The sequence below is a fragment of the Lampetra planeri genome, chromosome 48 (assembly GCF_965212315.1).
Source record: "Lampetra planeri chromosome 48, kcLamPlan1.2.h2, whole genome shotgun sequence".
Classification (NCBI taxonomy): Eukaryota; Metazoa; Chordata; class Hyperoartia; order Petromyzontiformes; family Petromyzontidae; genus Lampetra; species Lampetra planeri.
In genome coordinates, this window is record NC_136154.1 from 2,322,122 (window position 1) to 2,337,212 (window position 15,091).

General features: G+C 45.1%; 1 long non-coding RNA gene across 4 annotated transcripts; it reads right to left on the reverse strand.

Moving 5' to 3' along the window:
* Positions 1 to 3,215: 3,215 nt before the first annotated feature.
* On the reverse strand, positions 3,216 to 14,850 carry LOC144733843 (uncharacterized). 4 transcript variants are annotated; one of them, XR_013588434.1, is made up of 10 exons: positions 14,792 to 14,850; positions 13,150 to 13,231; positions 12,039 to 12,120; positions 10,908 to 10,985; positions 9,558 to 9,639; positions 8,457 to 8,538; positions 7,327 to 7,404; positions 5,980 to 6,061; positions 5,135 to 5,216; positions 3,216 to 4,108 (listed from the first exon to the last, which is right to left on the reverse strand). It is a non-coding gene; the product is annotated as an uncharacterized LOC144733843 (long non-coding RNA). The 4 variants fall into 4 exon arrangements; XR_013588432.1 differs by having other exon boundaries at positions 14,670 to 14,828; XR_013588433.1 differs by having other exon boundaries at positions 14,642 to 14,828.
* Positions 14,851 to 15,091: the final 241 nt, after the last annotated feature.

A 15,091-nucleotide genomic window follows, 5' to 3' on the forward strand; every position in this document is an offset into this window, starting at 1 on the left:
ATTGTATTCATGTACAAATGAACAGCGTGGTGATGGAGTACGGTCAAAGAACCAACATGACCGATATGGTACGGGGACGCCTTCATATCACAGTGGATTGACAAAGGGCTGATTGGCAATGAGAATGATGAGATGCATCTCGATGCTTCATGAAGACACTTTGTTGTATTGGCTATAGCTACCGAAAGACTTGAGGCAAACTCAAGTCACTCTTCAAGCAATAATAGCAGTCGTTTACCTCTATTGGTCGCCATGGAATGTGTAAATTCCAACGTCTGACGGTGATGACAACTCATGGAAAAGTTATTCTTGTATCAAGCCATGTGTCTAATTCTAGCATACAGTATGTAAGTTGAAATTACATAAGTACACCAATTCCCAAGCTTGGTCACGGCAGAAAAACTACAGAAAAACAGTCCAAGACCAAATCAAGGCAACAGTCTCTTAATAAAATTGCACATTACAATTAAAAGTTACCAATAACATTTGTGGTTGTGTCCAGCACTAATAATCTGCTTGAGAATGTTTTGAAAGAAGCTTTACGGTGCTAAATGAGAAAACAACGTTGTTCCAAAACGTTGGTGCTACAATGGAAAAGGTTTAATTTAGAGGGCATCCATGTTGGTTCGGTTATTTAGTGGATGTCCATGTTGTTTTTTAGCCAACGAGACGGTGGCGTCCTCTTATACTACCGGTGTCAAGGTCTCTTTCCCACCTGCTCGGCTATTTTGTTCCTTGTCTAGTGCAATAGCGCTGGCTGCTGTCTACAAAGTGCAACTACAAGGTACGACAGTGCACACGTCGAGACGACAGTACGGTATTTATGAAGGATAAAACATCTCGGCAAAGCTCATGCAGGGGGCTATCTGGAAGCCCCAGGGACCTGCGAGTAGGTTCCAGTAGGGGGGCAGATCAAGGCCACGCCTGGAGCATGAGAGGGGGCCCAGAGCGAGAGCTCGGGGCTGCTGCTGCAGGTGGATCCCCTCGCCGTGCTGTTGGTTCGTCACCACCGTCGGCACCGCCGTCTTCACCATCACTGGGCGTCACGAGCTAGACAGCCTGCCAACTGTTTCGATTCCTAATGCCGCCGACAATAGACGGCTGTGTACATGTTATATATAATAGTGTGCACCCCACGTAGGGTGCGTAGTCCCCATTGTGAGTAAAGAATGCAGAGGTGCCTCCAGTATGACTGCCTCCGACATGCGTTACTACACTTGTGATATTGTGCATGTCCACAAGAGGGCATCACGTGAATTGTGCACATATCCGTTAGCCACCTCAACCATATAGCCCTAATCCCCAACTCTAAACCCTAACTCCTTCAAAGTAACCCTAATAAACCATAACCCTATTCCTAACCACTAAACCTTACCCAAAACGCAACCCTAACCCCAATCCTTCAACCAGTCGGAGGCGGTAGAGGACGTGGCGTAAATTGCAGTGACACCACCAGAATGTGCATGGATGGAAAGTTCATGTCCTGTTTGATGGCTTGGACTTCACACTTATTAAAACAAAGAGTAGATCAATAACGTCAATTGGTAATGAAAATTCATATGTAAACACCAAATTATAATTTGGTGTTTACATCAATTCAATAGATTTAACTGTTGGATCTCTAGAAGTGACAGTTTGCCTTGTACTTTTAACTGTTTGACCAAGTGAAATAATACAGGTTTTATACTGGTTATAACGTTTATATTCTTGCAGTTCCATAACACGTAATTTACCCTCTTAAATTTTGCAGTGAAAGCCAGGGTCATTTTGTGAACAATGCAAGACGGTTGAGTTTCAAGTCTTGAGTTCTGCAGGGACGGTGTTAAAAGGAATCTAAGTCTGTGGATGGTATTGAGATTTCTTCCAATAATCTTTTCCAGGCACTCTGACTCATGTTCCAGGTTAACGAGAGGATGACATCTATTTTTTTTCAATGTATCCACTTGTTGGTGTGGCAGGTATTTTATTGGGGCTGTGTATGGTTTAAGGTTCTAACAGGGTTGTGCTGTCTTGATCTAGGGATTGTCCATCGTGGTGTTTGTGTCACATTTAAGACTGATACCAAATTTTACAATACTGTCATGTTATCTTGACGTTGTGGATGCACCTAAGCTTTCTTAAACTGTAATGCAACAGATTGTTGGACTCTCCACATCAAGTGCTTGAATTGGATGGTTTTAGTATGCCTACAGAGGGCATTTAAATCCGGTTGTCCTAAGGCCAGAAACTTGGGGGTTATCCTAAGACGCCAGTTTCACTGAGGCCCATGTAATATTACCAAAAGTTTTTTTCATTTACGCGACATAACTCTAAGACCTATGCCATCCCTTCCGGATGCCGAAAGGCTGGTGCATGCCTTTATTTGTTGGATTCTTGTAATGCCCTGCTTGCCAGCGTTTCTAGAAGTGTTTTAAATTAATTACAATATATTCAAAACTCAGCTGGCCGGGTTTTAACAAGACGTAAATCATGACCATATGGTTTCCTGTAAAGTACAGAATAGTTCTGGTATTTAATCGCCTTCTATAGGTTAGCTCCTCAATCTTATTTATCTGCCACTTTGAAAACTAAGATCTGCTAATTCTGGTCTACTAATCGTTCTACAGACTGTTCTACGAGCAAGAGCCTTCTGCAACCAGGCTCTGCAATTATGGAATCCCTTTTCTCGGTCCATTAGGGATTGAGTTTCACTTTTAAATTACGTCTTAAAACTCACCAATTTACAGGCTTTTCCTGTAACGATTGGAAAGCCAATTTGTATTCATTGGCTTTTCCCATTGTATGATTTGATTTCGATGTAATTATTTACTTTTATCAGTTTCGTAATTGTAATCGCATTTCAAGTCTAATTGTCATTGATATTAACTTTATTTTGCTTAAGATTTATCAATACTTGTGGTATTTAATTTCTTTGAATGTTGCATTTTTTTGTACACACCAAAGCTAAGTGATAATCTGAGGTGCGAGGGAAGGACAACTGCAAAAAACTGAATTAGAAGCGATTTTTGTGATGATTGATATAGAATTAAGTCAAAATCATGTTGGAGATTGTTTGACTGTTTGGTGATTTACCTGATACGAGCATGCGTGTAATTTGCACAGATATTTAATTGAGTGACTTTAATTTAGTCCAATGTTTTCAATAAGGATAACAGAATTGGACCTAGCACAGAACTTGTCTAACACCCTTAATTATTTTAATATTTGACGAGATGTTATCACTTTGTACCTTTTGAGAATGGTCTCAAAGGTAACTTTTAAACCAGTTTATTTCAGGAATTGTAATTACCAAGTTTTGCGAGTAGAATATCATGGTCAACAGTATCAAAGACTTTTTACAAGAAATAGTACACAGTAGTGGCCTTTATCCAGATCACTGAAGAGAACATTGCATACATCCTTAATTGGCTATGGTGGTGCAGTAATCCTCTCGAAAACCAGACCGATTTAAATATTTATTCCAATATTTTGGTAACTGGTAAAATAGATATCGTTCTATAATCATTAGGGTTTTCATTGGAGCCATTTTTACATACTGGACAAATAAGGACGATTTCCACTAGTGGACCTGTACCTTCGGTAAGAGGCTGAAAAAGTGCAAGGGGTTTATAGATAAGCCACAAGTGCAAATGTTGGTAAATTTTTCTCCCATGGATGTCTTGATACGAGCTTATCCAGTACATCCAGTTCAGATATGGGACAAAAATGGGAGGGAAGATGATTTTCACGAACATTTTTAGGGTTGATGTGTGCAGGGGAAGAAGCGAATGGTGGTGTTTGAAAACATCTGATTCAAAGTGAAAATTAATCCGTTGACAATGTATTTTTTTGTGAAGTTCTTTTCAATCCAGCAAGTAGTTTTTTTGGAAGAACATTGTTTTCCTTTGTTTTCAACCTAATTGAATGCTTGCAAGCAGTTTAGTTTTTTTTTGTGAACTGCGTTATAACGAAAATGCGTAGTATGAACACGCATTAAACAAGGATTTACTGTACGTAACATGACATTTGCTTTTAACCTGAACAGTTCAACATTGACATTTTTCTCCTCCATGTTCTTTCCCATGCATTCTTCCTTCACGTGTCTTGCCTCTTCCTTGGTCGCAAGACTCTGTGTGGAATACACAAGTGTGGCATGCAGGCACATGGCGAATCTCAGTATAGCACCAAACTGGATAAACTGTGCTTAAACTTTTTAGTGCTGCATTTCTAAACTGCAAAAGTGTAAATTCACAACAAAACAATCCCAGCTAGGCATTACCATCAAATGCAGCTTATATACCGCTACTCGTAAGCTACCCGGCACACGTAAAGTCCCCTTTACTGATGGACTTCCCTGCCGACAGAACACTGTTGCTATGCTTCAAGTACCCACCAAGCTCAATCTCCAAGCTTCCTGCACTTGTTATATTTGCTTGTGACATACCCTTCTGAAACTCCTGTCCTCATCCAAAGCGCTGAATCATTGTGGGTCATAATGTGAACAGCAAATGCATATAATCATAGGACAGGAGCCCAGCAACCCAGATGAAAATTAAAACAGTTCGAACTAAACCTCACTGCTTCTTCAATGGAAGCAGGAAACACCACTTTGGAGAGCAGATGGTGCATGTGTTCTTCCATGACAGAATCATCGCAAGCGAATTGTTGAGCCACAGAGGAACAATCGTCGAACTGTACCTCAATACATGTTGTGACTGGTCAAATCAAACGTGACAAGCAAAGTTTTGGTGTCTGCAAAAAGACAACTGCCATATTAAGAGAATGCTGCATCTACGGACCTTGAGAACCATTATCACCAAAGATAACAAGGTCTGATGGTGATGCAGCAATAAAAGCAGAAAATGGCTTGAATTTCATGAAAGGGCTGTAAAGTGAGTCACAAAATACTATCCCTAAAACCCTCCTTGATATGAATAAGATCAAGAGACTGATGGTGACATTTGTGGTCCGAGTTCTCAGTGCAGTCTGCATGTAACTGCAGTTCATCCATCACGAAAGAAAGAAGCTTTAATTCAAATACTGTAAAACCATGACCTACCCACACAACAATCAGAGTTAAGTCTCATTAATACACCAATAACGTGAAAAGATACAGCCTTGTTTGCAGCTTTGAGGTGTGGTGAATGCCACTTACTGGACAAAGACGAACCTCGACCCAGTCCCGTCCACGCAGCTCTGCAGATGTAGTGTCATAAACAGCTGCCAACCATCAGGACCTGGAAGTGTTGAGTCAACATGACAAACAGCATCACCCAGTGATCTCACAACTCCAGCAGAGCAGGGCTGTAATGAGCAACACTGCCTGGGACAATGCCACATGAACAACGACATTAGCATAATCAGAATTACAATGGGTTCAGAAACAGCCTCTGATTTTCAGCAAAGTGATCTCAGAAAGGCATGAGATTGGTAATCATAACCCACTGCGCATCAGGTAACAAGTTGTGTTTAAGAATATTTGACTGATAGAAATGTCCACGTGATAAGCCACTATTGAGCTATCATTTGTGGCCAGGTCGCTTCTAAGAAAGAGCGAGATAGCTCAGCGTGCCTTACCTGATAAAATTAAAATAGTTTAGAGTGTAATTCTCAATTTAGGTCGAGTCAACCTACAGGAAGCCCAGAATCCGTACAAATAATCTTCACCGGTATTGGTGGCCGTGAGCAGGAATTGTACTCGGGTAGCTGGGTTCTTATGGCGGCGTGATAACTGCTGCGCCACCGCTCACCCACATTGACAGCGATGCCACACAATCACCTCCTTCTGCAACTGCTGCCAATGATAGAAGACTCAATTCCTATTCACCCCCTCTTGGAACCAAGTTCAACACGGACAATTATTGAGGAACCCAGCCTCACAGAGCCAAGTCGAATTCAGACAACGTGCCGAAGAGTTGTTGCCTGCTATTCTTTGGGTCTAAATGTGCACAATCGCTACCACAGGTTTGCAGCTTTGAGCGTGTGGGGAATGCCACTTACTGGATGAAGACGAACCTCAACCCAGGCCCGTCCACGCAGCTCTGCAGATTTAGCGTCAGGAGAAGCTGGCAACCTCCAGGACCTGGAAGTGTTGAGTCAACATGACAACCATCGTCACCCAGTGATATCACAACTCCAGCAGAGCAGTCATGAGCAACACTGCATGGCACCATGCCACAAGAACAGCAACGTTAGCATAATCGGAACTGGTAATGGGTTCAGAAACAGCCTCTGATTTTCAGCAAAGTGATCTCAGAAAGGCATGAGATTGTTAATCATAACCCACTGTGCTTCAGGAAACGACTGCCTGGCCACGATAAAAATATGTTGCATTTCGTAACTTTTAAGCCACTCACTGACTAGCAAGTCAGTTGCTTCCTTATCACTCTTCTATCGCTACTGCCATGGTTAGTGGTCCGTGAACTTCACGCGTTTATTACTTCTACCCATGTTGAGCACTGTCAACCAGGCTGCGTTGTCTCATCATATTGAGACCATCAACCACAATGCCTTTTTCTACTGCTTCCCTCGCACGGCCTGACTTTGGAATACACTCCTGTCTCCTTTCCCAAGAGCGTAAAACCTTGCTCACTTCAAGCTGGTGACCAGTATCGATTACAATGTATGTTGAACTTCTTTGAAACTGTACGTAGCCAACCGTGCTAATCGGAAGTGCACCTCCGATTTAAACTCTGATGCTGCCGTTGTCAGTCACTTGACATTTTAGATTTTGGGACTGTTCTCAGCAAGTGTGCTCATCAACCCTGCTTACAAAAAGAATGTATTCGGTTGGAAATATCTTCAAAACGTTGTTTTTAGACAGACTTCCCATATAGCCTCAAGAGACCGTTGGGAAAAGTGCTGTGAGCGAGCACCTATGAGAGCCGACATGTGAGAAGGTGGGTGGCCAGCACCATGCCAGGCCACCTTTGTCTCCCGAGGGGCAATGTTTACACACTGTACAAGGCACTCAACTGAGGCCAAGACGACAATGCAGAGGCCCAAGACCGGTTCAGATAATCGTCACTGGTGTTGATGGCCATGAGCATTGTACTCATGTCGCTCGCTGGGTTCTTAGGGCGGCGTGCTAACCGATGCGCCACCGCTCACCCACATTGACAGCGATGCCACACCATCACCTACTTCTGCAACTGCCGCCAATGAAAGAGGCCTCACTTCCTATTCACCCTCTTGGAACAAAGTTAAAAACAATGATCGAGGAAGCCAGCCTCAGAGCCAAGTCGCATTCAGACGAGCCAGAGTTGTTGGCTGGTGTTCCCTGGGTCTAAATGCGCACAATCGCGACCACAGGTTTGCAGCTTTGAGCGTGTGGTGAACGCCACTTACTGAAGATGAACCTCGACCCAGTCCCTTCCACGCAGCTCAGTAGATTTAGCATCAGAAGCAGCTGCCAGCTATTAGGACCTGGAAGTGTTGAGTCAACATGACAAACAGCATCACCCAGTGATATCACAACTTCAGCAGAGCAGGGTTGCAATGAGCAACACTGCCTGGCACATGCCACGTGAACAACGACGTTAGCATAATCAGAACTTATAATGGGTTCAGAAACAGCCTCTGATTTTCAGCAAAGTGATCTCAGAAAGGCATGAGATTGGTAATCATAACCCACTGCACATCAGGTAACAAGTTGTGCCTTGTGATGGTTACTGTATCCAGGTCCCAATATCTTTAAAATGTTGCATTTAGTAACTTCTATGTCACTCCCTCAATAGCGGGCAGTCGTTTCCTTACCTCTCTTCTATGGCTATTGCGATGGGCACCATGGTGGCTAGGAGATGTTAACTGCCCCGCCTTGAAAACATGAGGTAGTGTGTTCCATCCCGACCCTGACTGTTGTAAATTTGGAGTTTGCATGTCCTCTGCATGGTCATGTGGATTTTTCTCCGGGGTCTCCAGTTTTTCCCTTCATATTTAGAAACGTGCGTTTAAGAATATTTGACTGATAGAAATGTCCACGTGATAAGCCACTATTGAGCTTTCATTTGTGGCCAGGTCGCTTCTGAGAAAGAGCGAGATAGCTCAGCGTGCCTTACCTGATAAAATTAAAATAGTTTAGAGTTTAATTCTCAATTTAGGTCGAGTCAACCTACAGGAAGCCCAGAACCGGTACAAATATTTTTCACCGGTATTGGTGGCCTTGAGCAGGAATTGTACTCGGATAGCTGGGTTCTTAGGGCAGTGTGCTAACTGCTGCGCCACCACTCACCCACATTGACAGCGATGCCACACAATCGCCTACTTCTGCAACTGCTGCCAATGACAGAGGACTCAATTTCTATTCACCCCCTCTTGGAACCAAGTTCAGCACAGACAATTATTGAAGAACCCAGCCTCACAGAGCCAAGTCGAATTCAGACGTGCCGAAGAGTTGTTGCCTGCTATTATTTGGGTCTAAATGTGCACAATCGCTACCACAGGTTTGCAGCCTTGAGCGTGCGGTGAATGCCACTTACTGGATGAAGACGAACCTCGACCCAGTGTCTTTCACACAGCTCTGTAGATGTAGCGTCATAAACAGCTGCCAACCATCAGGACCTGGAAGTGTTGAGTCAACATGACAAACAGCATCACCCAGTAGTCTCACAACTCCAGCAGAGCAGGGCTGTAATGAGCAACACAGCCTGGAACAATGCCACATGAACAAAGACATTCGCATAATCAGAATTATAATGGGTTCAGAAACAGCCTCTGATTTTCAGCAAAGTGTTCTCAGAAAGGCATGAGATTGGTAATCATAACCCACTGCACATCAGGTAACAAGTTGTGCCTTGTGATGGTTACTGTATCCAGGTGCCAATATCTTTAAAATGTTGCATTTAGTAACTTCTAAGTCACTCCCTCACCAGCGGTCAGTCGCTTCCTTAACTCTCTTCTATCGCTATTGCTATGGGCACCATGGTGGCTAGATGTTAACTACCCCGCCTTGTATACAGGAGATAGTGGGTTCGATCCCGACCCCGACTGTTGTATATTTGGAGTTTGTATGTCCTCTGTGCGGTGATATAGATTTTTCTCCGGAGTCTCCAGTTTGTCCCTTCACATTTAGAAACGTGCGTTTACAGAGTATTTGACTGCTAGAAATTTCAACGTGATAAGCCACTTGTGGCCAGGTCGTTTCTAAGAAAGAGCTATTATAGCTCAGTGTGCCTTACCTGATAAAATGTAAATAGTTTAGAGTTTAATTCTCAATTGAGGCCGATTCGACCTACAGGAAGCCCAGAACCGGTACAAATAATCTTCACCGGCATTGGTGGCCTTGAGTGTACTCGGGTAGCTGGGTTCTTAGAGCGGCATGCTAAATGCTGCGCCACCGCTCACCCACATTGACAGCGATGCCACACAATCGCCTCCTTCTGGAACTGTCGCCATTGAAAGAGGCCTCATTTCCTATCCACCCTCTCGGAACCAAGTTCAGCAAGGACAATCATTGAGGAACACAGCCTCACAGCCAAGTCTCATTCAAACAACAGACCACAGAGTTGTTTCCTGGGTCTCAATGTGCACAATCGCTACCACAGGTTTACAGCTTTGAGCATGTGGGGAATGCCACTTACTGAACGAAGACGAACCTCGACCCAGTCCCGTCCACACAGCTCTGCACATTTAGCGTCAGGAGAAGCTGGCAACCTTTAGGACCTGGAAGTGTTGAGTCAACATGACAACCAGCGTCACCCAGTGATATCACAACTGCAGCAGAGCAGGGCTGTAATGAGCAACACTGCATGGCACCATGCCACATGAACAGCGACGTTAGCAGAATCAGACTGGTAATGGGTTCAGAAACAGCCTCTGATTTTCAGCAAAGTGATCTCAGAAAGGCATGAGATTGGTAATCATAACCCACTGTGCTTCAGGAAACGAGTGCCTGGCCACGATAAAAAATGTTGCATTTCGTAACTTCTAAGCCACTCACTGACTAGCAAGTCAGTTGCTTCCTTATCACTGTTCTATCGCTACTGCCATGGTTAGTCGTCCGTTAACTTCACGCGTTTATTACTTCTACCGATGTTGAGCACTGTCAACCAGGCTGCATTGTCTCATCATATTGAGACCAACCACCACAATGCCTTTTTCTACTGCTTCCCTCGCTCCGCTTGACTTTGGAATACACTCCCGTCTACTTACCCAAGAGCGTAAAACCTTGCTCACTTCAAGATGGTGACCAGTATCGATTACAATGTATGTTGAACTTCTTTGAAACTACACGTAGCCAACCGTGCTAATCGGAAGTGCACCTCCGATTTAAACTCTGATGCTGCCGTTGTCAGTCACTTGCCATTTTAGATTTTGGGACTGTTCTCAGCAAGTGTGCTCATCAACCCTGTTTACAAAAAGAATGTATTCGGTTGGAAATATCTTCAAAACGTTGTATTTAGACAGACTTCCCATATAGCCTCAAGAGACCGTTGGGAAAAGTGCTGTGAGCGAGCACCTATGAGAGCCGACATGTGAGAAGGTGGGTGGCCAGCACCATGCCAGGCCACCTTTGTCTCCCGAGGGGCAATGTTTACACACTGTACAAGGTACTCAACTGAGGCCAAGACGACAAAGCAGAGGCCCAAGCCCGGTTCAGATAATCGTCACTGGTGTTGATGGCCATGAGCATTGTACTCATGTAGCTTGCTGGGTTCTTAGGGCGGCGTGCTAACCGATGCGCCACCGCTCACCCACATTGACAGCGATGCCACACCATCACCTACTTCTGCAACTGCCGCCAATGAAAGAGGCCTCATTTCCTATTCACCCTCTTGGAACCAAGTTAAAAACAATGATTGAGGAAGCCAGCCTCAGAGCCAAGTCGCATTCAGACGAGCCAGAGTTGTTGGCTGGTGTTCCCTGGGTCTAAATGTGCACAATCGCGACCACAGGTTTGCAGCTTTGAGCGTGTGGTGAACGCCACTTACTGAAGATGAACCTCGACCCAGTCCCTTCCACGCAGCTCAGTAGATTTAGCATCAGAAGCAGCTGCCAGCCATTAGGACCTGGAAGTGTTGAGTCAACATGACAAACAGCATCACCCAGTGATATCACAACTCCAGCACAGCAAGGTTGCAATGAGCAACACTGCCTGGCACATGCCACGTGAACAACGACGTTAGCATAATCAGAACTTATAATGGGTTCAGAAACAGCCTCTGATTTTCAGCAAAGTGATCTCAGAAAGGCATGAGATTGGTAATCATAACCCACTGCACATCAGGTAACAAGTTGTGCCTTGTGATGGTTACTGTATCCAGGTCCCAATATCTTTAAAATGTTGCATTTAGTAACTTCTATGTCACTCCCTCAATAGCGGGCAGTCGTTTCTTTACCTCTCTTCTATGGCTATTGCGATGGGCACCATGGTGGCTAGGAGATGTTAACTGCCCCGCCTTGAAAACATGAGGTAGTGTGTTCCATCCCGACCCTGACTGTTGTAAATTTGGAGTTTGCATGTCCTCTGCATGGTCATGTGGATTTTTCTCCGGGGTCTCCAGTTTTTCCCTTCATATTTAGAAACGTGCGTTTAAGAATATTTGACTGCTAGAAATGTCAACGTGATAAGCCACTATTGAGCTTTCATTTGTGGCCAGGTCGCTTCTGAGAAAGAGCGAGATAGCTCAGCGTGCCTTACCTGATAAAATTAAAATAGTTTAGAGTTTAATTCTCAATTTAGGCCGAGTCAACCTACAGGAAGCCCAGAACCGGTACAAATATTTTTCACCGGTATTGGTGGCCTTGAGCAGGAATTGTACTCGGATAGCTGGGTTCTTAGGGCAGTGTGCTAACTGCTGCGCCACCACTCACCCACATTGACAGCGATGCCACACAATCACCTACTTCTGCAACTGCTGCCAATGACAAGAGGACTCAATTTCTATTCACCCCCTCTTGGAACCAAGTTCCGCACAGACAATTATTGAGGAACCCAGCCTCACAGAGCCAAGTCGAATTCAGACGTTCCGAAGAGTTGTTGCCTGCTATTCTTTGGGTCTAAATGTGCACAATCGCTACCACAGGTTTGCAGCCTTGAGCGTGCGGTGAATGCAACTTACTGGATGAAGACGAACCTCGACCCAGTCTCGTCCACACAGCTCTGTAGATGTAGCGTCATAAACAGCTGCCAACCATCAGGACCTGGAAGTGTTGAGTCAACATGACAAACAGCATCACCCAGTGGTCTCACAACTCCAGCAGAGCAGGGCTGTAATGAGCAACACAGCCTGGAACAATGCCACATGAACAAAGACATTAGCATAATCAGAATTATAATGGGTTCAGAAACAGCCTCTGATTTTCAGCAAAGTGTTCTCAGAAAGGCATGAGATTGGTAATCATAACCCACTGCACATCAAGTAACAAGTTGTGCCTTGTAATGGTTACTGTTATCCAGGTGCCAATATCTTTAAAATGTTGCATTTAGTAAAATATAAGTCACTCCCTCAAAAGCGGTCAGTTGCTTCCTTAACCCTCTTCTATCGCTATTGCTATGGGCACCATGGTGACTAGGAGATGTTAACTACCCCGCCTTGTATAGAGGAGATAGTGGGTTCGATCCCGACCCCGACTGTTGTATATTTGGAGTTTGCATGTCCTCCGTGCGGTCATGTGGATTTTTCTCCGGTGTCTCCAGTTTTTCCCTTCATATTTAGAAACGTGTGCTTAAGAATATTTGACTGCTAGAAATGTCAACGTGATAAGCCACTATTGTGCCATAATTTGTGGCCAGGTCACTTCTAAGAAAGAGCAAGATAGCTCAGTGTGCCTTACCTGATAAATAGTTTAAGTCTCAATTGAGGCCGAGTCGACCTACAGGAAGCCCAGGACCAGTTCAGATAATCGTAACGGGTGTTGGTGGCCATGAGCGGAAATTGAACTCGGGACGCTAGGTTTGGAGTGAAGCACGCTAACCACTGCGCAACCGCTCCCCCACATTGACAGCGATGCTACACAATCGCCGACTTCTGCAACTGCAATTAATGAAAGAGGCCTCATTTCCTATCCACCCTCTCAGAACCAAGTTCTACGCAGACAATGACTGAGGGACCCAGCCTCGGAGCAGAGCCGCATTAGCCAAAGAGTTTTTGCCTGCTGTTCCCTGGGTCTAAACATGCACAATCGCTACCACAGGTTTGCAGCTTTGACGGTGTGGTGAATGCCACTTACTGGATGAAGACGAACCTCGACCCAGTCCCGTCCACCCAGCTCTACAGACTTCGCATCAGAAGCAGCAGGCAACCATCAGGACCTGTAAGTATTGAGTCAACATGACAACCAGCATCACCCAGTGATCTCACAACTTCAGCAAAGCAGGCCTGTAAATAGCAACACTGCATGGCAACACGCCACAAAAGCAACGACAGATTAACACGTAGCAGGCTTTCGCGACCAATATCATAATAGTTGTTTTTGGGTTAGATCACGTAAATGCGTTAAACCTGCCACCACCCGACTAGTAAGGGTTGTCACATAACAGAACATGCCAATTCGTCACGAGTACAGCACACCGGTATTATAAAAGCAACGTTAACAAAAGGAGAATTTGTAATGGGTTCAGAAACAGCCTCTGATTTTCAGCAAAGTGATCTCAGAAAGGCATGAGATTGGTAATCACGACCCATTGTGCTTCACAGCCAATCATCTCGCTGTAACAAGAGCCAAAACGGTGCACCAACAGATTAAAAACAGTAACACATCTGCGATAGCAGAGGACACAAAGTGCATGGAGACGAGGTGATGATGAAATGGGGATGTCCAGCAGACTGCGGGTGACACCCACTAAAGGGACGCAGTGGCCTAGAAATGCATTCAAAGCCGAGCCCCAGGGTAAGATCACCAACTTAAAAAAAATGAGTGTCTCAGGCTTTCTTACAGCCCTAATCTGTGTAGTTTGCCAGTAAAGCACAAACCAGTGATGCAATACTTCAACAGCACCGCACACAGAACCTGTCTGTTCACATATTAAGAGGTAATTTAGCGTATAATCATTATATATTTTTCGAGTAAGAATGTGACAGCAAATAAGTTAAAAAGAAAACAATTAATTTACTTTCACTCGAGCTGTCTTTCAAACGTGGGAACTGGGTGACACGTGGTGGCACAAAGCGGCTAATTCCTGCAATGACCAACACGAAACAGACGTACATCACCTTAACAGCTGCTAATAGCGTTGGGTGGGTTCTGGTAACGGTGGGTTACATCACCAAGTCGTATTGCTTCTGATTGACACTTAAAACAATTTTTTAAAATCTTACCAGATAAGGCCCCACTGAACCATGCAACTCTTTTATCGGAAGCGACCTGGCTATCACAAACGACAAGCTCGACGAAAGTGGCTTATTATCAGACGGAGGTTTATATCAGGAGCCAAATACTCTTAAACGCGTGATTGTGAATGTAGAGGGGGGGGGGAAGCGGAGGGCCCGGAGGAAAAATTCACGCGACCACGCGGACAGAGAAACCAGCAAAAATATAACTTAGTAACCAAACATGATTAACCAATTATATCGGGTGTTAAACACGTTCATCTTTAGTTAAGATCCATTTGAAACCTCAGCAGAGAACGTCTACGCTGACAGGGTTTAGGTCTCAATGGCCGAACCCATCGACACCACGCCGACGAGGGGGAGAAATCATCGCGCGCGCGCGTCGAACTCGCCTGGCTCGCCATCGGCCTCCCCACGCACCCGCAACCCCATCCTGCCGCCTTCTCGCCCCAGCCGGCTGCCGCCCGGCGCGCGGACTCGCGGGATGGACGCGGATCACGAGGAGAGAGCGAGGGACCGGCGGGAGCCTCGCAGCGACGCACCATCGCTCCACGGGGCGATGCTTGCAAAGAGACCGGAAGAGGGTGCGGGGGCGTGTCGGAAGTGACGTCACCGAGGGGCGGGCTCGGCGGATGGTGCCAGTTCAGAGGTTTATGATTGCAGTGACTGTACGTTTAGTTCTTATTTAAATCGTTTTTTTGTGGTGTGCTTTACCGGTAAGACAATACGCAACAAAGACGTTAATCATTAAACATTTGTAAAGTTCGCGCGTGTCACGCATAGATGCCGCCAGATGCGCCAGGGTATGAACAGAAGCTGCAGGTTGAAGGCCGGAGCGAGGC